This window comes from Heterodontus francisci, chromosome 12, assembly GCF_036365525.1.
Source record: "Heterodontus francisci isolate sHetFra1 chromosome 12, sHetFra1.hap1, whole genome shotgun sequence".
NCBI lineage: Eukaryota > Metazoa > Chordata > Chondrichthyes > Heterodontiformes > Heterodontidae > Heterodontus > Heterodontus francisci.
The window spans coordinates 51,770,790-51,795,166 of record NC_090382.1 but is presented as its reverse complement, the minus strand read 5'-3'; the positions used below and the strand labels follow the sequence as shown (position 1 = coordinate 51,795,166).

At 43.6% G+C, this 24,377-nt stretch overlaps 1 protein-coding gene across 2 annotated transcripts in view; it reads right to left on the bottom strand.

Moving 5' to 3' along the window:
* The window catches only part of sh3pxd2b (SH3 and PX domains 2B), a 336,589-nt gene that overhangs the window by 166,666 nt on the left and 145,546 nt on the right, over positions 1 to 24,377 (bottom strand). The window lies entirely within an intron of this gene.

Below are 24,377 nucleotides of genomic sequence, written 5' to 3'. Positions count from 1 at the left end.
TGGCCTGGGAAGAGGACGGGTGATTGAGGAGTGGACCAAGGTGTCATGGAGGGAATGGTCCCTTCAGAATGCTGGGAGGGGAGGGGAGAGGAAAATGTGTTTGGTGGTGACGTCACACTGGAGGCGACGGAAATGGCAGAGAATGATCCATTGAATGCCGAATGGGATGGAAGGTGAGGACAAAGGCAACTTTATCATGGCTCAGGGAGGGAAGGGAAGGGATGACAGCAGAAGTACGGGAAATGGGATGGACACGATTGAGGGCCCTGTGAATCACGGTGATGAGGAATCCTAGAAACGCTGGAAGATTGCAACATCAGAACAGTGGCGATGGAGACAGAGAAACTGGGAGAATGGAATGTATTCCTTACTTGAAGCAGGGTATGAGGAAATGTAGTTGAAGTAACTGTCGGAGTCAGTGGTTGATAGCCTGTCCCCAGAAATGGAGACAGAGAAGTCCAGAAAGGGAAGGAAAGAGCTGGAGATAGATCATCGTAAAGTGAGAGAAGGGTGTCTTGAGTAGGACTGGAACAAGGAATGTTCCACATATCCCACAAAAAAGCAGTCATAGCTAGGACCCTGCAGGTACCCATAGCAACACCTTTTATTTGGAGGAACTGAGTGGAGTTAAAGGAGAAGTTGTTCAACATGAGAAGAGGTTCAGCCTGGTGGAGGAGGGTGGTGGAAGGAGACTGGTTGGACCTCCATTCAAGGAAGAAGCAGAGAGACCTCAGACAGTCCTGGTGGGGGATAGAGGTGTAGAGAGATTGGATATTCATGGTGAAGGGAAGACTGTTAGGGCCAGGAAATTGGAAATTGTTGAAGTGACAGAGGGCATCAGAAGAGTCACGGATGTAGGTGGGAAGAGACTGGAAAAGGGGAGAAAAAATTAGAGTTGAGATAGGAAGAAATCAGTTCAGTGGGGCAAGAACAGGCTGAAATGATAGGTCTACCAGGGCAATCCTGTTTGTGAATGTTGAGAGGGAGGTAGAAGCAGTCTGTTCAGGGTTGGGGTCTATGAGATTGGAGGCCATGGAGGGAAGATCTTCAGAGGAGATGAGGTCAGTAACAGATCTGGAGATGATGGCTTGATGTTTGGTGGTGGAGTCATAGTCCAGGGGGAGGTAGAAGGAAGTGTCAGAGAGTTGGCCCTTAGCCTCTGCAAGATAAGGGTTGGTTCGCCAGACAACAACAGCACCACCCTTGACAGCAGGTTTAAAGACAATATTGGTGTTGGACCTAAATGAATGCAGTGCAGCAAGTTCAGATGGAGACAGGTTAGAGTGAGTAAGGGGAGTAGAGAAATTGAAACAGCCAATGTCACGCCGGCAATTCTTGATGAAAAGATTAAGAAAGGCTAAGAGGTCGGGGCGGGCGGGGAGTATCGTTAATACAGGACAAGCATCAATATTAGAAGAAGGGATGGGGTAAGAAAGAATTGAAGGGGAAGAAAGATTCAGAGGGGTACTATACCCATGAGTTGTTGAAGTGTGTGATCCTTCACACCTGAAAGGTGTATACATATTTGCGGCTCACATGTTATCTGCTCTATACTGGGGAGACCAAATGCAGATTGGATGGCTGCTTTGCAGAATACCTCTGTTCAGTCTGCAAGCATGACCCTGAGCTTCCAGTTGCCTGCCATTTTAATGCTCTACCTTGCTCTCATGCTGACCTCTTTGTCCTCAACTTCCTGCTATGCTCCAATGAAGTTCAGCGCCTTGCCTTTCGATTAGGCACTTTACAGCCTTCTGGACTCAACGTTCAGATTTTGAAAGAGTTATGTAAACTTTTATTCTCACCCATTTTAAACTGCATACCAAGAAGTTTTCAACAAATCAAATATTTTTATTATAGTCACGTTTCTGTACTGAATTAAGATTAGCCAAAATTATTTTTTCCTCCTCCCTCCCCCCACCCCCTCTTATCACCCTTTGTACTATTTTTCTTTTCCTCGTCAACAAGAGTATCCATATTGCCATGGAAGCATGAATCTGACGTTCATAAGATAGTTACAGATGAGGATGACCAAGTTACTTCATTTCAGTTTCAAATGGTTTAATAGAGTGAAGCTTTCATCTCCATTCTTCCTGGAATTTAAGTCTACTTATACACCGATCAGTCTGTGAATTAGAATTTCCTGACATCAGACCTTTTCAGAGTTCAAATCTATGTTCCCTTGTCTTACTCTTGCAATTCAACTTAAAGTGATATTCCAGATTTACATTTTCCATTCCCTACAACAACATATAGGCTTCTTGTAAGATCACCTCTCAGGCACCTCTTTTTCTTCAGTCTTTCCTCATAACTGAGACTTTTGATTCTAGGGACCAACCTAATGTGAATCGAAACTGTAAAAGTATTCTTCTACCCCAATTTTGTCAGCTTCACAATCAAAGTGAAGGTCAATGAAACCAACTGAATTTGCACAGTGCTGTTATTGACCCATAAACATAGATGTGGCCTGTATGGTTAATTTCGGTATTCAGTGGCTTGACTGCAGATTGATTTAATCAAAGGATAATGTTGCTCATGGTTTGAAACTGTTCCATTCTGTATCCCAAGCACCAGTTTGTCACTTATTGAGTAAGTACGCTTCAGTCAGCGGAATTGATTAGGTTATCACAACTCCAGCATCTGAGGTTGTTGCTGCTGGGTTCTGTGACTGAGAAAACTAACTAATTTATTGTAGCTGACATCACTGCAGATAACACTCAATGCAATCACAGAATGGAAACTGTGCTGTAGAGACTGAAATACCGATCTGTAATCATTTTAAATGGGCTACCTCCCAACTAGTTCAAAGCATCCATTATATTAAATTTAGTATTGTAATGTGTGGGTATCTACTTAAAGTAGATGCTATGTGAAAGCAGACACTAGTACACATTTTTTCTATAGGAGGTGTACACTATTTAGACAAATAAATCTTAGCTCATCCAGCACAAACGCAGCTGGCCCTGCTCTCAAGTATCAGCCCCTCTGCTGCACTGGGTATACAATTTAGAGAATATGTCCAAATAAAAAATATTCAATATATATATATGTCTCAGAGATGGAAGTAAGCATGCCAGTTAATTTTGCAGCTGGATAGAATGGAAACATTTACTACTCTGTACATAACCATGGTATTTAATCCTTTTCCAAACAATACTGTAACTAAAACAGAAATTACTGTAGAGTTGCTTGGAAATATATTTTAAAACTTTTTAAGCTAGGTTAAGTGGCTGCAGTACTTAAGTTTTAAAATTGAATGGTGCATCACAACTGTTTCTGTGGACATTGGAGAATTGTGATCAAAGGGTTAATTATAATTAGGGCTTCTAAATTAAGGGTCAGGCTCTGTACCATTAAATTAGTTTTAACAATGATGCAAAAGGCTAAGTTTTGCTTCACTTCTCTCAGAGGTTCAGAAAATTGTATTTAATTAGGGCTTTATTCTGGGTGAATCAAGCTAAGCAAATGAAGCACCATTGTTCAAAGAGAAATAAGCTTTACAAACTGGAACAACTTGTGATCAACCTGGAAAACTGGAAAGCGAAATGAGTTTGAACAAAGAGTTAGAGCACAGTATGATCAATTCAGAATTTCTGCCTCTTAAAAATGATAAGGGCTTCTATTGTTTGAATCAGTCAGTCTGTCAGTTAATGTAATAGTAAGCCTTTGTGAACATTGCCATTTTCTGCTCACAAGATGCTCGCTGAGCAGATTCACTTTTTTGAACAAACTATGGTTCTACTCTCAGAGGAAAATAGAGCATGCATTTATATAGTGTTTCATCGCAGCTCTCGGGGGGTTATTTTGGTGAAAGTATGAAAACAGGCGCTAAATGGATGTTGTATTAGCAAGACATGTCCATTTGAAAGTCTTGTTTTTGCACACAATTTTGGTCCTAATTGCTAATTACTATAATTTAAATTTGCCTGGAAGTGCTAAAGCAGAGACACCTGCAGGTTTAGCACTGAAGTGCTGTTTGGACACAATTTTCATTTGACTCACCCACTTGCACTGAAGGTGTGGAGAGGGCTGGCTGACACGGAGTGGCACATTTTAGGATGGCTCAGGGACCAAGTGAGAGGGCACTGGAGGTCCTAGTGGAGGAAGGATGTCCTGTACCTACAGAGGGGGGGGGGGGGAAAGGAGTCCACCTCGCCCTCCTGTCCCTCCCTCCTCCTCTTGTGGCTCCTCAGCTTGATCTTCTCATGATCATCAGATTATGCAGTATGCAGCAAGTCATGATGAATCTGGAGCCCTCCTCACCCTCCTGCCCCTCTCTCCTCCAGCAGCTGATGCTGTTCTGCCTAGCCTCATCTCCTCCTCCAGATATCAATGAGCAAGCATTCTCTTTCTCCTAGTGACTCTTATCAGGTGTCCAATAAAGTAGAGCAGCACTTACTCTTTTTAGGTGAAGTCCTCGGAGACTTTTTGGAATAAGTGTTGTTTGAGTGCTGGTGAAGTCTTGACAAAGTTTCCCAGAAGGTTTCCCGGTGTGTTTCAAACGTTCTCTTCAAACCTCCAGCAGGAAGTGAACAGTAAAATGGTGAAATGCCTATAAGTACTGCTCAAAGTACTCAGCAACAACTTGTTTACTCCCAACCAGCTGGTCACTGTTACGAGAGGGCATTAGGACAAGAGCTATCCACCGAAATACCATGCAGCCTTTTTAATGAGTGCTGCCAGCCAAATCAAATGGCAATCAGCTGTTTAACAATCAGACCTGAAACATTAACCGTTTTTCTCACCACAGATGCTGCCTGACCTGCTGAATATTTCTAGCATTTTCTGTTTTTGTTTCAGATTTCCAGCATTTGCAGTATTTTGCTTTTGTACTACTTTTAAATGTTGGGTTTGTAAACCAAAGTGTGTTCAAACAGGCACTGAAGCATTATGCAATTAAAACGCTATAAGCTACACTCTGATGTTTACTAGCTATTGATTGTAAGTAGTAAGTAAATTCTTGTTAGCTTGTCTCAACAATTAGTAAATATTTCAGACCCACTTTGTTGGGAAGTCTCTTGTCTTTATTGACAGTGAACATATGGTGATAAAAAAAGACAGAGACACAAAGCAGAAGGCTGCAAGGGTAAGCTCAGAATTTGAATACACAGGAGGGCAGGAGTTATTTTGCTTAAGTCAAGGAAGACAACCCACTGATATGGTGAAGCATAACATCTTTATTATTTTGCATCATTACGCAAAATTATGCTGTTCTGTGTGTTCAGTCACTGTGAGATAATGTAGCTAAATGATTCACAACTGGCATCATCTTATCAAGTGTTTATTCAGTCTGTCTTTGAAGCGATTAAAGAAGCACGCATGCAAAAGACACAAGTATCCAGTCCACATCACAAGGGTTAGAATTTTGCCTGTATTAATACGTCCCTATGAGCAAGATGTTCAGTTTGCTACTGGAGTGACACGTATCCATCCACTTGATAAACTATCTTAAGTGAAGACACGAAATTTGTTCATCTATTTTCTTATTTACAAGCCAAGATATTGAATTATTAAAGAGTTTATTGAGCACTGATATGAAATTACATAATGACGTAACCAAGACATCCGCAGAGATTTAGGGTGGACATTTCCCGACTTAATTCCTGGCCAAACAGTGGGACGATTTGCTGGTTGGGCACCCAAATGGCGAAAGGCGGGCTTTGCCAAGGCTCTTTAACTGAGCCACAGTATTATCATCCCAGCTCCGGGTTCCGCAGTCAATCAGGGAGGACAGGCTTGGTCTATCAAAAGAAAGATTTCTAATAAAGGGAGCATGGGTTACAATGGCTCAATACCACTTGTATTTTTGACATTGTAGTAACTATAGGAATGGAGAGGAGGAATGGAGAGGAGACATGGGAAGGCTCCCCTTCCCCCCGTGCACCCCCACCCCCGGGTCTCCCACTCCTATATAGAAGCCGTTCTGAGGGATCTAAGGGACTGAAGTGAGGTGAGCTCCCCCGATGACGGGAGGAAAAGGACAACCTCTTCAACGAAGCAATCATGAATGGAAGAGGCCGAGGAAATCAGCATCAGGGCGGCCATGCTCCCTCGAACCTGCAGACAGTGCAACAAGAGGCTCCAGGTCCTCAGGAGTACATGACAAGTGAGTGGCATAACATTTCCAGGTGCCAAGCCCCACACTCTGACTTGCCCAGCATTCTCTTGAACAGCACAACTCCGGACAACACACCTTGAAGCTTCACTCATTCCTCTCTCTCCAGGCACCTCACTTCCCCATCTGAGCAGCTAACATTCACACTCACGTTCAACCTATTACCCTATCACACACATGTCTTACAGTCACCTTCCAATAATGTTATCCTTCCCTCCTCTCCACACAAGCCATTACAAACACTCATACATCTCTGATTTCTCTCCTTGCAGAAGACAGCACACAACATTGGCGAGAAACAGAGACTGGGGCAGGCAGAGTAGGTGGCCTCCAGTGACAGGCACATTATTGGCCACTAGCAATGCAAGCCCACCTGGCCCACTGGGAAGGAAGTCTTGTTCCAAGAGGATGCAGATGTCAGCAGTAATTTGCCTTGAGAGCTTGAGCCTCCTGAGGCACTGTTACTCAGACAGGTTGAGGGAGCTGATCCTCTGCCTGTAGACCCTGTGTTGGGGGGGTCTCGCCTCCTTCCAACGGGACCTTGGTGTCCATCCCCTTTACCCTGTGGAGCAGCATGCAGCTGGGGAGAAGGCAGTTGGTGTTGCTGCTGGAGTTGTAGGTGTGGCTTCTCTTCAGCTGAGGTGGAACTGTATAAGCTGCTCCCATTCCATGGTGAAGGTTTGGCAGCTGAATTGAGTGAAGTTCTGGACAGGTGAAGTGACTTCCAAGAAGTTGACAATCACCTGTCCAGAAGTGGTGGTCACTTCTCTCAGAGAGTGCTATCATTTTCCAATCCTCACTTGATACAGGTGTGGTGCCAGAGGACTGGAGGCCTGCTGATGTTGTAACTTTGTTTAAAAAGGGAAGGAGGGATAGACCAAATAATTACAGGGCAATCAGTCTAACCTCAGGAGTGTGCAAATTATTTGGAATCAATTCTGAGAGACAGAGTAAACTGTCACTTTGAAAGGCATGGATTAATCAAGGATAATCAGCATGGATTTGTTAAGGGAAGGTCATGTCTAACTAACTTGATTGAATTTTTTGAGGAAGTAACAAGTAGGATAGATGAGGGTAGTGCAGTGGATGTTGTCTACACAGCTTTTAGCAAGGCTTTTGACAAGGTCCCACATTGCAGACTGGTTAAAAAAAAAGCCCATGGGATCCAAGGGAATGCAGCAAGTTGGATACAAAATTGTTTCAGTGGCAGGAAACAAAGGGTAATTAATGATGTGTGTTTTAGTGACTGGAGGGCTGTTTCCAGTGGAGTTCCGCAGGGCTCAGTACGAGGTCCGCTGCTTTTTGTGGTACATATTCACAATTTGGATGTAAATGTAGGGGGAATGATCAAGAAGTTTGCAGACAACACAAAAATTGGCTGTGCGGTAGATAGTGAGGAGGATAGCTGTAGACTGCTAGAAGAAATCAATGGACTGATCAGAAAAGCGGCAAATGGAACTTAACCTGGAGAAGTATCATGTGATGCAGCAGGGGAGGTCAAATAAGGCAAAGGAATACACAATTAATGGTATAGAGGAAGTGAAGGAGCTTGGAGTGTATGTCCACAGATCCCTGCAGGTAGCAGGACAGGTTGATAAGGTGGTGAAGAAGACATATGGAATCCTTTCCTTTGTTAGCCGAGGCATAGAATAAGAGTAGGAAGGTTAAACTGGAACTGTATAAAATGTTAGGCCATAACTTGTGTACTGTGTGCAGTTCTGGTCACCTCATTACAGAAAGGATGTAATTGCACTAGAGAGGGTACAGAGGAGATTTGCGAGGATGTTGCCAGGACTGGAAAAATGTAGCTATGAGGAAAGATTGAATAGGCTGGGGTTGTTCTCTTTGGAACAGAGGAGGCTGAGAGGAGATCTGATTGAGATGTACAAAATTGTGAGGGGCCTAAATAGGGTGGATGAGAAGAGCTTATTTACCTTAGAAGAGGGTCAGTGACTATGGGGTATAGATTTAAAGTGATTCGTAGAAGAATTAGCAGGGAGGTGAGGAAAAACTTTTTCACCGAGAGGGTGGTAGGGTCTGGAACTCACTGTCTGAAAGGGTTTTCAGCCGGTGCAGACATGAAGGGCCAAATGGCCTCTTTCCGTGCCATAAACTTTCTATGATTCTATGAGTCTAAGTGCTTTGAACAGTGGTGTCACAATGGCTATGAGGGGAGCTCTTCAGTTTCACCGATCAAAGTCTTCCCAGCTTGTCAGCTTCACTGAAGAAGCTTGCCCCGCTGTGCACGTGCTTCAGTGACCCCAGCAAGTTGATGATAGCTCGGCCCTGGCTGAGAAATCTAGGATTCAGGGTTAAAACACTATTAATGAGTTATTTTAATTACTTACTTACAGCTGCACGAGGATTCCCCACTTGCCTTCAATCCCGCCCCAGTGAAAGCTGGAAGTGGATGTGATAATGTCAGGATACCGACCAATGTCAATTTTAGAGGGTTTAAATCCATGCACACACACAAGTCCACCTCCCATTACCTGGAAAAAATTCCACTTTTCGTTGTCAATTATCTTTAATTAGATTAGCGCAACTCTATCAGAAAGCTGTGGATGCTGGAAATCTGACATCAAAACAGAAAGTGCTGTAAATACTCAGCGGGCCTGGCATCATTTGTGGAGAAAAAAAAAGTTTCGAGTCGGATATGACTCTTCTTCAGCCAGTGTAACTTTTATTCAGGTGGGAAAGTGGTGGTGATGATGGACTGAGGGAGGGCTGTGGCAGATCTTATGCTTCCCACTTCCATCCCCCTTTAAGGTGGTGGGGGGGGGGGGGGGGGGAGGGGAGGGGGGGGGGTGGGAGTCCTTTCTTGCTCATAAAATTTTCAACTTTTTCTTGTTTTGAAAGGTCTCAGCAGGATTCACACTAGTCGAGACCTGCAGCAATTCCCTTTATGGCCTTATAAAGGCCCCAGCCATTCACTAGAGTAAGATAATCCATTTGAAATTTGGGACAGGGTCCCCGGTCTTGGGTAAGGTAGATGGGGGGAGGAACAGGGTGGGAGTGTGATTTTGATCAGTTACACTAATGCCAGAGAAGTGGGGTTTCAGGAATTTCCAGTCCATTTGTTTCTGTTCCGATTACTTTAACATGTGCATGGGAAAACTAGCAATAAATGAAAACATTATACAACAGCATAGCTGCTACAACGATGTGTAAAAAGGGCCATCAATCACTCACTGATTACAACCTGCAATCTCAAAGCATTGGCCAGCAGGCTTACCCACATGTACTTCAGAGGAGAAAAAGTGAAAGGCAGCAGTGTTGCTGCCAGCCAGAGAAAAAGAGTAGCTTGAAAAGACGTGATTGACATTACCTCTAAAGACCTATTTGCTAACAGTATAGCTTCTGAGTTAAACAATTATAGATGAAGGAAGAGATGAAGCAACAAATTGTACATTCATCCAGCTAAGCTACAATTACTGTTTTTTTTTACTTCAGCTGGAAGCATTTTATAATTTAACGTTTTTTTAAACCAACAGTCATTGTGTTTATACAGCACCTCTTTCCAAACAATAACTAAATGCAGTTTGAGACCTGTCAGCTTGATCATCACTTCGAGTCAGAATTCAACTCCCACTCCAAGATTTGAGCCCTTAATCTAAGTTTACATTTCAGTGCAGCACCAAGAGATTGTTGCAGTGTCAGCTAAGATGTTAAAACTCAGGTTCTATCTGCCTGTTCTAGAAGATGTAAAGGATCCTCAAATAGTACTATTTGAGGAAGAGCAGCGAGTCCTCCCAACATTATTAAAATAGATTAGTCATTTATTTAGAGTGTCAGCCTTGGCTTAGTGGTAGAAATCTTAGCTCCAAGTCAGAAGTTGTGGGTTTAAGTTCCATTCAGAAACTTGAGCAAACAGTCTGGGCTGGAATTTCAGTACAGATCTAAGAGAGGTGATGCACTAACAGAGATGCTATTTTTCAAATGAGGTGTTAAACCGAGGCCCTGTCTGCCCTCTCAAGTGGATATAAAAGATACCACAACACTTTGGGAAGAGCAGGGGAGTTCTTCCATTGTCCTGGTAAATATGTATCCTTCAACCAACATCTGAAAACAGATGATCTGGTCATTTATTGCACTGCTGTTTGTGAGAGCTTGCTGTGTGCAGATTGAGGCTCAAGAGGCTGAATGGGCCACTCTTATTCCAATGACTGAACTTCAACTTTCCTGCTCTGGATGCACCAGTTTAGCACATCCAGCTGACTCACTGGGTTTCCTTATGTCAAATTTCATAAAATCCATACATTTTGCCATAATGGAAATAGTTGATTTTTTTTGTCTCCGCTTTTTCCCTGCATCATATCTCCATTATCAAAATCCAGGACCGGCATGTTCCTGTGAGGAAGAAGGATAAGTTTGGCAAGTTTCGGGAACTTTGGATAATGCGGGATATTGTGAGCCTAATTAAAAAGAAAAAGGAAGCATTCATAAGGGCTGGAAGGCTAGGAACAGACGAATCCCTTGAGGAATATAAAGACAGTAGAAAGGAACTTAAGCAAGGAGTCAGGGGGGCTAAAAGGGGTCATGAAAAGTCATTGGCAAACAGGATTAAGCAAAATCCCAAGGCTTTTTATATGTATATAAAGAGCAAGAGGGTAACTAGGGAAAGGGTTGGCCCACTCAAGCACAGAGAAGGGAATCTATGTGTGGAGCCAGAGGAAATGGGCGAGGTACTAAATGAGTACTTTGCAACAGTATTCACCAAAGAGAAGGACTTGGTGGATGATGAGCCTAGGGAAGGGAGTGTAGTCTCAGTCATCTCATGATCAAAAAGGAGGTGGTGTTGGGTGTCTTACAAAGCATTAAGGTAGATAAATCCCCAGGGCCTGATGGGATCTACCCAGATTACTGAGGGTGGCAAGGGAAGAAATTGCTGGGGCCTTGACAGAAATCTTTACATCCTCATTGGCTACAGGTGAGGTCCCAGAGGACTGGAGAATAGCCAATGTTGTTCCTTTGTTTAAGAAGGGTAGCAAGGATAATCCAGGAAATTATAGGCCGGTGAGCCTTACGTCAGTGGTAGGGAAATTATTAGAGAGGATTCTTTGGGACAGGATTTACTCCCAATTGGAAACAAACGAACATATTAGCGAGAGGCAGCATGGTTTTGTGAAGGGGAGGTCGTGTCTCACTAATTTGATTGAGTTTTTTGAGGAAGTGACGAAGATGATTGATGAAAGAAGGGCAGTGGATGTTATCTATATGGACTTTAGTAAAGCCTTTGACAAGGTCCCTCATGGCAGACTGGTACAAAAGGTGAAGTCACATGGGATCAGAGATGAGCTGGCAAGATGGATACAGAACTGGCTCTGTCATAGAAGACAGAGGGTAGCAGTGGAAGGGTGCTTTTCTGAATGCAGGGATGTGACTAGTGGTATTCCGCAGGGATCAGTGCTGGGACCTTTGCTGTTTGTAGTATATATAAATGATTTGGAGGAAAATGTAGCCGGTCTGATTAGTAAGTTTGCGGACGACACAAAGGTTGGTGGAGTTGCGGACAGTGATGAGGATTGTTAGAGGATACAGCAGGATATAGATCAGTTGGAGACTCGGGCGGAGAAATGGCAGATGGAGTTTAATCCGGACAAATGTGAGGTAATACATTTTGGAAGGTCTAATGCAGGTGGGAAGTATACAGTAAATGGCCGAACCCTTAGGAGTATTGACAGGCAGAGAGATCTGGGCGTACAGGTCCACAGGTCACTGAAGGTGGCAACGCAGGTGGATAAGGTAGTCAAGAAGGCATACGGCATGCTTGCCTTTATCCATCGGGGCACAGAGTATAAAAATTGGCAAGTCATGCTGCAGCTATACAGAACTTTAGTTAGGCCATACTTAGAATATTGCGTGCAATTCTGGTCGCCACACTACCAGAAAGATGTGGAGGCTTTGGAGAGGGTACAGAAGAGGTTTACCAGGATGTTGCCTGGTCTGGAGGGCATTAGCTATGAGGAGAGGTTGGATAAACTCAGATTGTTTTCACTGGAACGACGGAGGTGGAGGGGCGACATGATACAGGTTTACAAAGTTATGAGCGGCATGGACAGAGTGGATAGTCAGAAGCTTTTTCCCAGGGTGGAAGAGTCAGTTACTAGGGGACATAGGTTTAAGGTGAGAGGGGCAAAGTTTAGAGGGGATGTGCGAGGCAAGTTCTTTACACAGAGGGTGGTGAGTGCCTGGAACTTACTGCCGGGGGAGGTGGTGGAAGCAGGTACGAAAGCGACGTTTAAGAGGCATCTTGACAAATACATGAATAGGATGGGAATAGAGGGATACGGTCCCCGGAAGTGCAGAAGGTTTTAGTTTAGGCAGGCATCAAGATCGGCACAGGCTTGGAGGGCCGAATGGCCTGCTCCTGTCATGTTCTTTGTTCTTTGTTATTACAGTATTCTTCAAAGAACAGGAAAGGAATGAATTAGTATGAAGTTCAGGCCCTGTTAAACCCCTCTTTGTAAAGACCTGCTCTGGCAACCACAATGCATTGGACATATCAGGTAGTCTGTAAAATATATTCAAATATAACAATAGCTTAAAATATGTGTTTGTTTTCATTTTTAACAAAAGTATCGGAATTAAATTCTTGTTGTAAATAAGCCAAGTAAAAATTCAGAAGAAATGTTACCTTTTCTGAATAAAATTGAACGTTGAATAGATGTACAGATATTCACTTTATGCCTTTAACTGATTATTAAAACTAAGTTCTTCTAGATTTGCCTTGTACACTTATTTTAACATTTTGATGAGGTTCCGAGAGCGATGGAGAGAAAATACTGCAGATCTGATGAGACAAAATGTGCCCCACTTGGAATGGGAATGAAAGCAAATGGGGCCATAAAATTGTGTTGGAAGGTGGGGAAGAGTGCTCGTTGTCTACCTGCCAACTTACAATTTAGTCCAGGGCAGGCAAGGCCAATTGAGGCCCTTAAGTTGCCAATTAATGGCCCCGCCTCAATTTAATAGAAAGTGGAGAAGCCTGCCAACACAGGAAGACACCCCCGACAGGGTCTGGGGTGGGGGTGGGGGTGGGGGGGGGGGGGGTGTCCCTCCTTTGGGGGAAATCCAGCACCCCTAGAGGGCCCCCCACGGCAGCAATTGCCACCTGCCCACCACCCCCCCCCCCACCATCCCGTTGCCGGGGCCTGCCTGAATGGCCCTTGCGACCCCAACCCCACTCGCCTCTCCCAGCAGGATCTCCAGACATCTTCATACTTCAGGGCCTCCTGCAGTTGCCACTGCTACCAATGGCACTGCTGGCCTTCTAATTGGCCAGCAGCTCTTGGAGGCGCAAGCTCATCCCACCGTTAAATGGCTTCGAGGGTCTGACGGAGGGCCAAGGCGGGGTCTTCCCCACCTTCCTGACTCCACACAACAAAATTCCACCCAATCTCTTGTTTGAAAGAAATTTTAGCTGTACAAGAAATTTGAGTTAAAAAAAAATCAGTAAAAGCAGATTAAAAATAATCTTTATAGACATCTGAAATTTACCTACCGACAAAAAGTCTAATGTAAATTTCTCCCATATTTAATGCCTCATTTGTGCCAAGAGTCCAGAATCTGGCAGCACTTACTCTCATGGGAACAATTTCCTCTGCATTAGCTGTAGTAAATCGTAAACTCACCAAGGTGTTTAACTCGGCGCAGTGATAGCATTCTGAGTTAGATGGCCATCGATGCAAGCCCCATCCCAGAGACTTGAACATATAATCTGGGCTGAAGATTCAGTGCAATGCTTGGAGTGTTGCACTGTCGGAGATGCCATTGAGCACATGAAATGTGGGTTTAAACGATCCTATGGTACTGTTTGAAAAAGGGCAGTGGGCCTCTCGTAGTGCATGGCCAACATTTCTCCCCCAACCAATATCAAAAACAGATGATCTGGTCATTTATTTAGCTGCCATTTGTGAGAACCTTGGTATGCACAAATTGCCTGCTGCATTTCCAACATTACAACAGTAATTGCAAGTTAAAAGTACCTTAGCAGCTGTAAAGTGCTTTGGGACATCCTGAGGTTGTGAAAAACACGATCTCATATCAAGTTCTTTCTTAATAGAACATGTTTGAAATTTCACTGCACTTTGGTGGGTAATCCAGAGCCTCCAGCAGCCATCCATGGCAGCAATTGCCACCCCCTCAGGAAGACTGCCCTCTTCCCCCAGCAACCCCAACCCCTATCCAGGGCCTGCCTGAATGGCCCTGGAAACTCCTACTGCACTCACATCTCCCAGGGTCTCCTTTTCCTTCAGTGTTTCAGGGCCTCCTGCAGCATCAGCAGTGGCCACCGCTTCCAGCAGCTCATCCCTTAAAGGGCCGGCAATTTGTTCATGGGTAATGGACGTCGCTGACAAGGCCAGCATTTATTGCCCATCCCTAATTGCCCTTGAGAAGGTGGTGGTGAGCTGCCTTCTTGAACTGCTGCAGTCCATGTGAGGTAGGTACAGTGCTGTTAGGAAAGGAGTTCCAGGATTTTGAACCAGCGACAGTGAAGGAATGACAACATAGTTCGAAGCCAGGATGGTGTGTGGCTTGGAGGGGAACGTGCAGGTGGTGGTGTTCCCATGCAACTGCTGCCCTTGTCCTTCTAGGTGGTAGAGGTTGCGGGTTTGGAAGGTGCTGTCGAGGGAACCTTGGTGCGTTGCTGCAGTGCATCTTGTATATGGTATACACTGCTGCCACTGTGCATCGCTGTTGAAGGGCGTGAATGTTTGTGGATGGGATGCCAATCAAGTGGGCTGCTTTGTCCTGGATGCTGCCAAGCTTTTTCAGTGTTGTTGGAGCTGCACCCATCCAGGCAAGTGGAGAGTATTCCATCACACTCCTGACTTGTGCCTTGTAAATGTGGACAGGCTTTGGGAAATCAGGAGGTGAGTTACTCGCTGCAGGATTCCTAGCCTCTGACCTTTGCTAATTAATTGGCTGCCCACCATGGAATGGCTTCGGGGGTCAACAGAGGGCCGAGGCGGGGTCTCCCCCCACCTTCTAGCCCACCACCAGGACCCCCGTCACAAGAATAAAATACAGATCTCTGTATCTGTTCGTGGCCCAAAGTGGAGACCTGCTACCTGACCTGAACCCGACAGGACCCGACGACATGTGTCGGGTTCGGGATGGGTCGGGTCCATCTTCCGGGGCCGGCTTTAAGGCTCGGGTCAGGTCGGGACGAGTCTAGATCGAGTCGGTTGGGTCAGGCCGGACACACATGGTAAGTGCTCTGCTGGTAAGTATTAAAAATAAAAAAAAAAACTTACCTGAGCTGGGAGTCCTGGACGAAACTGAGTCTGCACAGTGACCGAGTGACATCATTATGATGTCTTGCGCATGCGCTGCAGCTTCCTGCAGGTTTGATGTCAGGAAGGTAAGTAAACGGATGGTCGGGTCAGGCTCGGGGCACAATCGGAGGGACTCGGGTCGGGTTGGGCTCGGGCCCACTGTGGTTCGGTCCGGTTCCTTTTACTGACCTAAAGTAGGCCTCTAGCCCAAAGTTCCTGTGGAAGCCTTGCATTAGCCAATCACAAATTTGTTGCTACACAACAGTCTCATATAAACTGCCCCACGGTTATCATATAACAGACTCAAGATATTACAAGGGTAGTCTCATAAAAAAGTCAAGAAATCCCCTTCTACACACACCATGCATATTGCTATTTTAGCATTAGAAACTGCTGAGTGGTGAAGGCAAAACTTTCAGACCTCCTACTCGCTTGTAAAAAGTGCATTACCAAGTCCCTTTGATCTCTAAGATCAAAGAGCTTGCAGCAAGGAATTCAAAGAGCAGCAGCATGGAAAACACTTTGACCACATTTATATCAGCAGAGTGGTATCTGTTAAATATGCATGTTCCTCCCACAGAGAACTCACCACACTGTTATCTCATCCATGTAACTTTAAACAAAATGCTGACAAGAGCAGTTTCCATTTTTAATTGATTTTGCGTGTTACAATTCTTGAAAGGTAAATGCCCAAATTCACAAATTCTAATTTGTTTTGCTCCTCCTCAATTTCCCCAATATTATTCAAATCTATTCCTCGCATACATTTATGCTGAGAAGTTGTTGGTAGCATTTACTTTATTTGCATCTAATTTATGCACAGTTTCTGGGCCAAGGTTATTTTAAAATTATGAGATTAATAGATTTTGCTAAGAGTACTAAGGTCGAAGAGACTTAGTAGTTGGCAGGAAAAAAGACAGAGGCGCAAGGGGAGAGCCAACTGTGCAACAGCCCCAACAAACAAATTTCTCTGCAGCACCTGTGGAAGAGCCTGTCACTCCAGAATTGGCCTTTATAGCCACTCCAGGCGCTGCTTCACAAACCACTGACCACCTCCAGGCGCGTATCCATTGTCTCTCGAGATAAGGAGGCCCAAAAGAACTAAGGCATATGGAGCAAAAGAGGTTAAGTGGAACTGAGGTACAGAACATCCATGATCTAATGCAACCATGGAGCAGACTCACGGGTCTGAATGGTGTACTCCTGTTCCTACTTTCCTGGGGTAGGAATACATCTTCAGAACTGGCACAAAATGGGTGATTTTGCATCTGCCATTTATTATACACCCCAACAATTGAATTTAATGAATATTGGGTGGGCCGTATAACATGTGGCCAATGTGATAACACACAAAACACATTGCTACTCCTCTATGTTTGTCTGTGTTGTCTTGATTCAGCGTGACTATGGGGACAACATAAAAACCTACCTCTTGGAACATTTTGAGAATTGTAACTGAACTCAAACTTTGCAACCTACTCAGTTTAAGTATAAATAGCATTGATCATAATATTTGACCTGGATAACAGAACTTGCCAACAGGACAGACAAACAGAGGTTGGCGACTTTTGTACACAACACATGTAAAAACTATTCCAAACAATAAATGGATTATGTCTACAGCATGATAATTTAAAAAGTAGCAGTTTTAATCATGAACTTAAAAATAATTGGGAGACTAGAATATTACAGCTTTAATGTATTGAATAGTATGAGCTAGAACAACCACAAACTGTAAAATCAGAAATAGTTAAGTCCCAATTGTTACTGTTAGATTGGATGCCAAATATATCTCCAAGGATTTATTGACATGCGTTCATAAGAGTGCTTATAAAGTCCTAGTTACACTGGTATTTACTTTTTGAATAGAAATTAGCACACCTGCCAAGATTAAGTACCAGCTTCAATATGATGTACCTTTAAAAAGCACTACATTACAACTCAACACGTCACCTTCCTTGTTCTGGTTTGTATGCCTCTCAAGCTTTCACAAATACTCTAATTTGAAACAGTTTAGATAAAGAAACCCTACTTGACAGTTCTAATATTAGTGGGCTTCAATCTGAAGATTGTTATCCATCATATTACTTAACAGCTGACAACTAATTGACAGCATTGATTATATGTAATTAATATACAACATTATTCTACTCAACAGGATTATCTACAGCTAGCATCAATTGACACCAGACCAAGTGTTCTTGCAATTTTACTGAGAATACATGTTCACAAAATTAGGAGATTAAGAGGTAAAAATTCTGCTGCGCAGGAGTGACACAGTGGAGTTTTATCCCTATAAGCATTATAGGTTAACAAGCAATTGAATGTTTATAATTGAGCATTCACAATTTAAAGGGACATTAACTTAGTGAAAAATATATTTTACTAATGTTTTTGCTTTTGATGTGGCGATGAAGGGGAGTCAAAACAGCTTCATACTCTTTTCATCCTAATAATATGAAGTGCAAGTGTTGCAATGATGTGCTTCAATGCAACTTATCTTACCATATTGCCTGTCAATAAATAACCAAAAATTTGAAAAATAATGTTTCATTAAAGCTGCTCCCTTTCATATCTTGGCAGGATTTTCTGCTGCCTCTGTGCTGCCTTTCTGGAAGTACTGGGGTAGACTGTGGAGTGAAGTAGTCCAGTTATTTTTGCATGTCTGATTTTCTGGGGAAGGGATGGTGGCATCCTCAAGCACCTGCCAAAATATTTAACTCTAATTAAATGGGAACAAGAGAATGACATGATATGTCAAACTTACTTTCATTACTGCCTTAACAACATTGGATGTAAGACACACCAGCATTTTACATAATAGGGCTGCTGGAGGTGCTTTAGAAATTTGAAGTGCCCACTCAAACAAATCAAGTCAATTGCAGGACAATCAATGCACTTCTTTCTGCCAAAAGGTTTTGCTAATATACTCATGAGGCCCATCACTTCTTTTTGCTCAGCAAGTAGTCAGCCTCTTTAAGCTGCTGCAGGCACTGGAGTCCAAAAACTGAGCTATCTATCCACAACCCATGGTAAGCTCCCCATCACAGGAGGAAACATAACATGCAGCACACTAAAAAAAATTGAGATTCAAGTTCACCCTGGATTGCTTACAACAAAACAAATGCCAATAACAAAATAGAGATCAGCTAGCATTTTGAACACCTGTGCAAAAAAAAAGCAACTCTTTTGGTCTTCAATTGCAATCTTAAAAGGAATTTAATGGAATATGCAGATGCAAACATATATTGAGGTGCACAGGTAACATGATTAGCCACAAAGTGGAGGTTACAAACACACAATCACCTTCAGACTGTCTTTATTTTTATTCACTTGCTGAAAAATATCCCCAACCTGCATTTCAAAAGTGTTCTCATGCATCAATCCTCCATCTCTCCTGTGGAACACCAAAAGCAACAAAGACCTCTGGATGCCCAAGTTCCAATGTATGAACACTACAAAGATAGTGGCCCTACTCAGCCATTGCACAGTAACATTTTTACACCTTTCTAAATTGGTCTTAAGTTTGAGCCTTTACTCGTTGACAATTAGTTGTGCACTGCAGTGTTCCCCCATGTGCTGCACACTTACCCGCTGAAGAGCTGAACCATCCTCACCAGAAGGTCCAAGTTTGATTCCCAGTCTGTGCTGAATTAACTGACCTCTGCCAGCATGAGGAGATGCTTCAGTACCTCTGGATTAAGGAGGGGGGAAAAATTGCCCATGATCCCCACACCTGATCATGATCTGCCTGAAAGTATGCATCTTTGATTATTAGGCGAGGATAGGATTGGGTTCAGCTGTAGTGCCCCTACCATGGTCAACTAACCTGTTCAGACGCAGTCAGGTGTCAGTGGCACACAAACAATGAGATATGAAAGATAATAAAGCATTTATATAGCACCTTTCATGACTGCAAGACATCTCAAAGCACTTTAATTTTTGAAGTAGAGTTACTGTGTAATGTAGGAAACACAGCAGCCAGCATGTGCAAAGCAAACTCCAACAAATGGCAATGTGATAATGACCAGATAATCTGTTTTTGTGATGTTGGTTGAGGGGTAACTATTGGCCAGGACACTGGGGATAACTCCCCTTCTTCGAAATAGTGCCAGGGGTTCTTTTACATCCACCTGAGCAGGCAAATGAGACCTCTGTTTAACATCTCATCCAAAAGGCAGCACCTCCAACAGCACAGCACTCCCTCAGTAGTGCACTGGAGTGTCAACTTTGATTTTTATGTTCAAACCCTGGAGTGGGACTTGAACCCAGAACCTTGTGATTTAGAGGTGGGAGTAATACCAATTGAGTCACAACTGACACAACAAGTAGCATTCCCTCAGCACTGTGCTGGAGTGTCAGCCTTGATCATATATTCGACTCCTGGAGTATATGGATGGATATCAGAAGGCAACTGGTACCTGTCATATGATAGCCAAGCAAGGAATCAATTCTGTAGGAATTCTGCAATTCTGTAAGAGTAGGAGAGGGGAGAAAATACATTTTGCAAGAAAAAGGCCTTAACCTGCAGAATGTTTTTAATGTACACCATAATAATCTTGCTCAAAAGAGCCATTATCTTGCCTATTTATCATATTACTTTGGAGAAATGTAAAATTGGCATGAGTACTAGTAATGACTTTTAGTAGCAGTACAAAAAGTGTCATTTAAGACAGCAAAATGTTCTCATATTGGTCTCATTGCTGATGTCTTCAGTAAGGTGGTGCAAAACATGTAATAGTGCTATATTTTATCCTGCTTGTTGCATCCTGTCACTCAGTAAATATTACTGATCAATATACTGATACCCATCAAATTTTGATTATGCTTCGGTGCAGCACCTTGGGACATTTTGCCACATTAAAGATACTACATAAATGCAAGTTGTTGTTGTAATTTATTTTTATTTCTGTAGCACCTTTAATTTTTTTAATTCATTTATGCCAGCATTTATTGCCCATCCCTAATTGCTCTTGAGAAGGTGGTGGTGAGTTGTATATAGTAAAGCATCTGAAGGCAGTTCACAGGAGTGTTATCAAACAAAATTTGACACTGCACCTCATAGGCAGATCTTAAGAGACATTACCAAAAACTTGGTCAAAGAGGTAGGTTTTAAGGAAAGTCTTAAAGGGGCAGAGATAGGTAGAGAGGCTTTGAGATTTACAGGGGCATCTCCAGAGCTTAGGGTCCAGGCAGCTGAAGGCATGAGCACCAATGCTGGAGTGATTAAAATCAGGGATTCGCCAGAGGCTGGAATTGGAGGAGCACTGAGATCTCAGAGGGTTGTAGGGCTGGACGAGGTCGCAGCAATAGGGAGGGAGCGAGTCCATGAAGCGATTTGAAAACAAGGATGGGCATTTTAAAATCGAGGCGTTGACAGACTGGGAGCCAATGTAGGTCAATGAGCACCGGAGTGATATGTGAATGGGAATCAATGCGAGTTGGGATATGGACAGCATAGTTTTAGATGAACTCAAGTTTATGGAGGGTAGAACATGAGAGGTGCCTAGTCTAGAAGTAAAAAAGGCATTGATGAGGGTATCAGCAACAGAAGGGCTGAGGCAGGGTCAGGGACCAGCAATGTTATGAAGGTGGAAGTAGGCAGTCTTGGTGATGGAGCAAATATGTGGTCGGAAGTTCATCTCAGGATCAAATAGGACACCAAAGTTGTGAACAGTCTAGTTTAGATAATTGTCAGGGAGAGGGATGGATTTGGTGCCTAGGGAAAGGAGTTTATGGCTGGGACTGAAGACAATGATTTCAGTTTTCCCAATATTTAGTTGGAGGTAGAGCTGGAAATCGACAAAGTACAGGTGGAACCTGACATTGTGTTTTCAGATGATGTCACCAATGGGAATCATGTAGATGAGAAATAGAAGGGGGCCAAGGATAGATCCTTAGTGGGAGGGCTCCAGAGGTAGTCATGTAGGATCAGGAGGAGAGGTCTTTGCAGGTTATTCTCTATCTATTACTGGGCAGATTAAATAGCAACCAGGCGAGGGCAGTCCACCCAGCTGGATGACAGAGGAGAGGCATTGGAGGAGGATGGTGTGGTCAGTCGTGTTAAAGGCTGCAGACTGGTCGAAAAGGATACATACGTACGAACATATGAAATAGGAGCAGGAGTGGGCCACTAGGCCTCTCAAGCTTGCCCCGCCATTCAGTAAGATCTTGGTTGATCTGATTGTAACCTCAATTCCACATCCCCGCCTACCCCCGATAACCTTTCACCCCCTTGCTTATCAAGAATCTAACTACCTCTGCCTTAAAAATATTTGAAGACTCTGCTTCCACCGCCTTTTGAGGAAGAGAGTTCCTCTGAGAGAAAGAAATTCTCCTCATCTCTGTTTTAAATGGGCGAACCCTTATTCTAATTTTTTTTAAATTAATTTGTGGGATGTGGATGTCACTGGCTAGGCCATCATTTATTACCCATCTCTAATTGCCCTTGAGAAGGTGGTGGTGAGCTGCCTTCTTGAACCGCTGCAGTCCATGCAAGGTAGGTACACCCACAGTGCTGTTAGGAAGGGAGTTCCAGGATTTTGACCCAGCGACAGTAAGGGAACGGCGATATAGTTCCAAGTTAGGATGGTGTGTAACTTGGAGGGAAACTTGCAGGTGGTGGTGTTCCCATGCATCTACTGACCTTGTCCTTCTAGTTGGTAGAGGTCGTGGGTTTGGAAGGTGCTGTCTAAGGAGTCTTGGTGCCCTGCTGCAGTGCATCTTGTAGATGGTACACACTGCTGCCATTGGGCGCGGTGGTGAAGGGAGTGAATATTGAAGATGGTGGATGGGGTTCCAAACAAGCGGGCTGCTTTGTCCTGGATGGTGTCGAGCTTCTTGAATGTTGTTGGAGCTGCACCCATCCAGGCAAGTAGAGAGTATTCCATCTCACTCCTGATTTGTGCCTTGTAGATGGTGGACAGGTTCTAGGGAATTAGCAAGTGAGTTACTCACTGCAGAATTTCCAGCCTCTGACTTGCTCTTGTAGCCACATTACTTACATGGCTGGTCCAGTTCAGTTTCTAGTCAATGGTAACCCAAGGATGTTAATTGTGGGGGATTCAGCGATGGTAATGCCACTGAACATCAAGGCGGGGAAGGTTAGATTCTCTCTTGTTTGAGATGGTCATTGCCTGGCATTTGTGTGGCACAAATGTTACTTGCCACTTATCAGCCCAAGACTGGATGTTGTCCAGGACTTGCTGCATCTGGACACGGGCTGCTTCAGTATCTGCAGTCATGAATGGTGCTGAACATTGTACAGTCATCAGCAAACATCCTCACTTCTAACCTTATGATGGAGGGAAAGTCATTGATGAAGCAGCTGAAGATGGCTGGGCCTAGGACAGTACCCTGAGGAACTCCTGCAGTGATGTCCTGGGACTGAAATGATTGAGCTCCAACAACCACAACCATCTTCCTTTGTGCTAGGTATGACTCCATCGCCCATTTAAGACAGAGATGGGGAGAAATCTTTTCTCTCAGAGGAACTCTCTTCCTCAAATGGCAGTTTTTCCATAGTCTCCAGTTTTGCTCGGGTTCCTTGATGCTATACTCAGTCAAATGCTGCTTTGATGTCAAGGGCAGTCACTCTCACCTCACCTCTGGAGTTCAGCTCCATGTTTGGACAAAGGCTGTAATGAGGTCTGGAGCTGAGTGGCCCTCACAGAACCTAAACTGAGCATCAGTGAGCAGGTTATTGCTGAGCAAGTGCCGTTTGATAGCACTGTCGACGACCCCTTCCATCACTTTGTTGATAATCGAGAGTAGACTGATAGGGCAATAATTGGCCGGGTTGGATTTGTTTTGCTTTTTGTGTACTAACCCCTGGTTCTAGATTCTCCCACAACGGGAAACATCCTTTCCATATCCACCCTGTCAAGACCCCTCATGATTTTATATGTTTCAATCAAGTCGCCCTTTCTAAACTCCAGCAGATACAAGCCTAGGCTGTCCAATTTCCTCATTAGACAACCCGCTCATTCCAGATATTAATCAACGCATTTACATCCTTCCTTAAATAAGGAGGCCAATACTGTACACAGTACTCCAGATGTGGTCTCACCAATGTCCTGTATAGCTGAACCATAACTTCCCTACTTTTGTATTCAATTCCCCTCGCAATAAACGATAACATTCTATTAGCTTTCCTAATTACTTGCTGTACCTACATACTAACCTTTTGCGATTCTTGCACTGGGACACCCAGATCTCTCTGCATCTCAGAGCTCTGCAATCTCTCACCATTTAGATAATATGCTTCTCTTTTATTCTTCTTGCCAAAATGAACAATTTCACATTTGCTAGATCTTTGCCCACTCACTTAACCTATCTATATCCCTTTGTAGCCTCCTGATTTCCTCTTCACAAGTTACTTTCCTACCTATCTTGAGGAGGAATAGCTTACCATGGTCATAGTAACATAGGATGTTATCTTTGACTTTGACAAGGGATATTTCAGTGCTGTGGCAGGTGCAGAAACCTGATTGTTATTATTCCTTAATAGTAAATTAAACTCTTCATTGGAGTGCACATATTATTTGATAATTTTAATTCCTAGGTAAGACTACTCTGGCTGGGGTAACTGTGCAATCCATCATAGCTGTGCTCACAAAAGAAATCCCTTGACTGCTGCCCCACCATACATGGGGACATGTATTAGTGCTCAGAGTTGCACTGTTATTTTCATTCTAGAAATAAGCACTTTCACCCTGAGATAAAGGAGTAAATTCCATAAACTGAAATTAGGTCATTCAGTGCTAGGATATATTTATTTTCTCTTTCTCAGCTGAGCAAATTTAATATCCATTAATAGGAATTAAAAGTCCTTTGATATTTGGGAAACTAGTACTCAGTGCAAACATCTGACTATATAACTGCGATTGTTGGTATTTTTTTGGCACAGACCTGCCACTTCCATGATTTTAGACAGTAGTCTACTGTTGCGTTTTCCTGTATGCCGCCTACTATGCATTAACTGT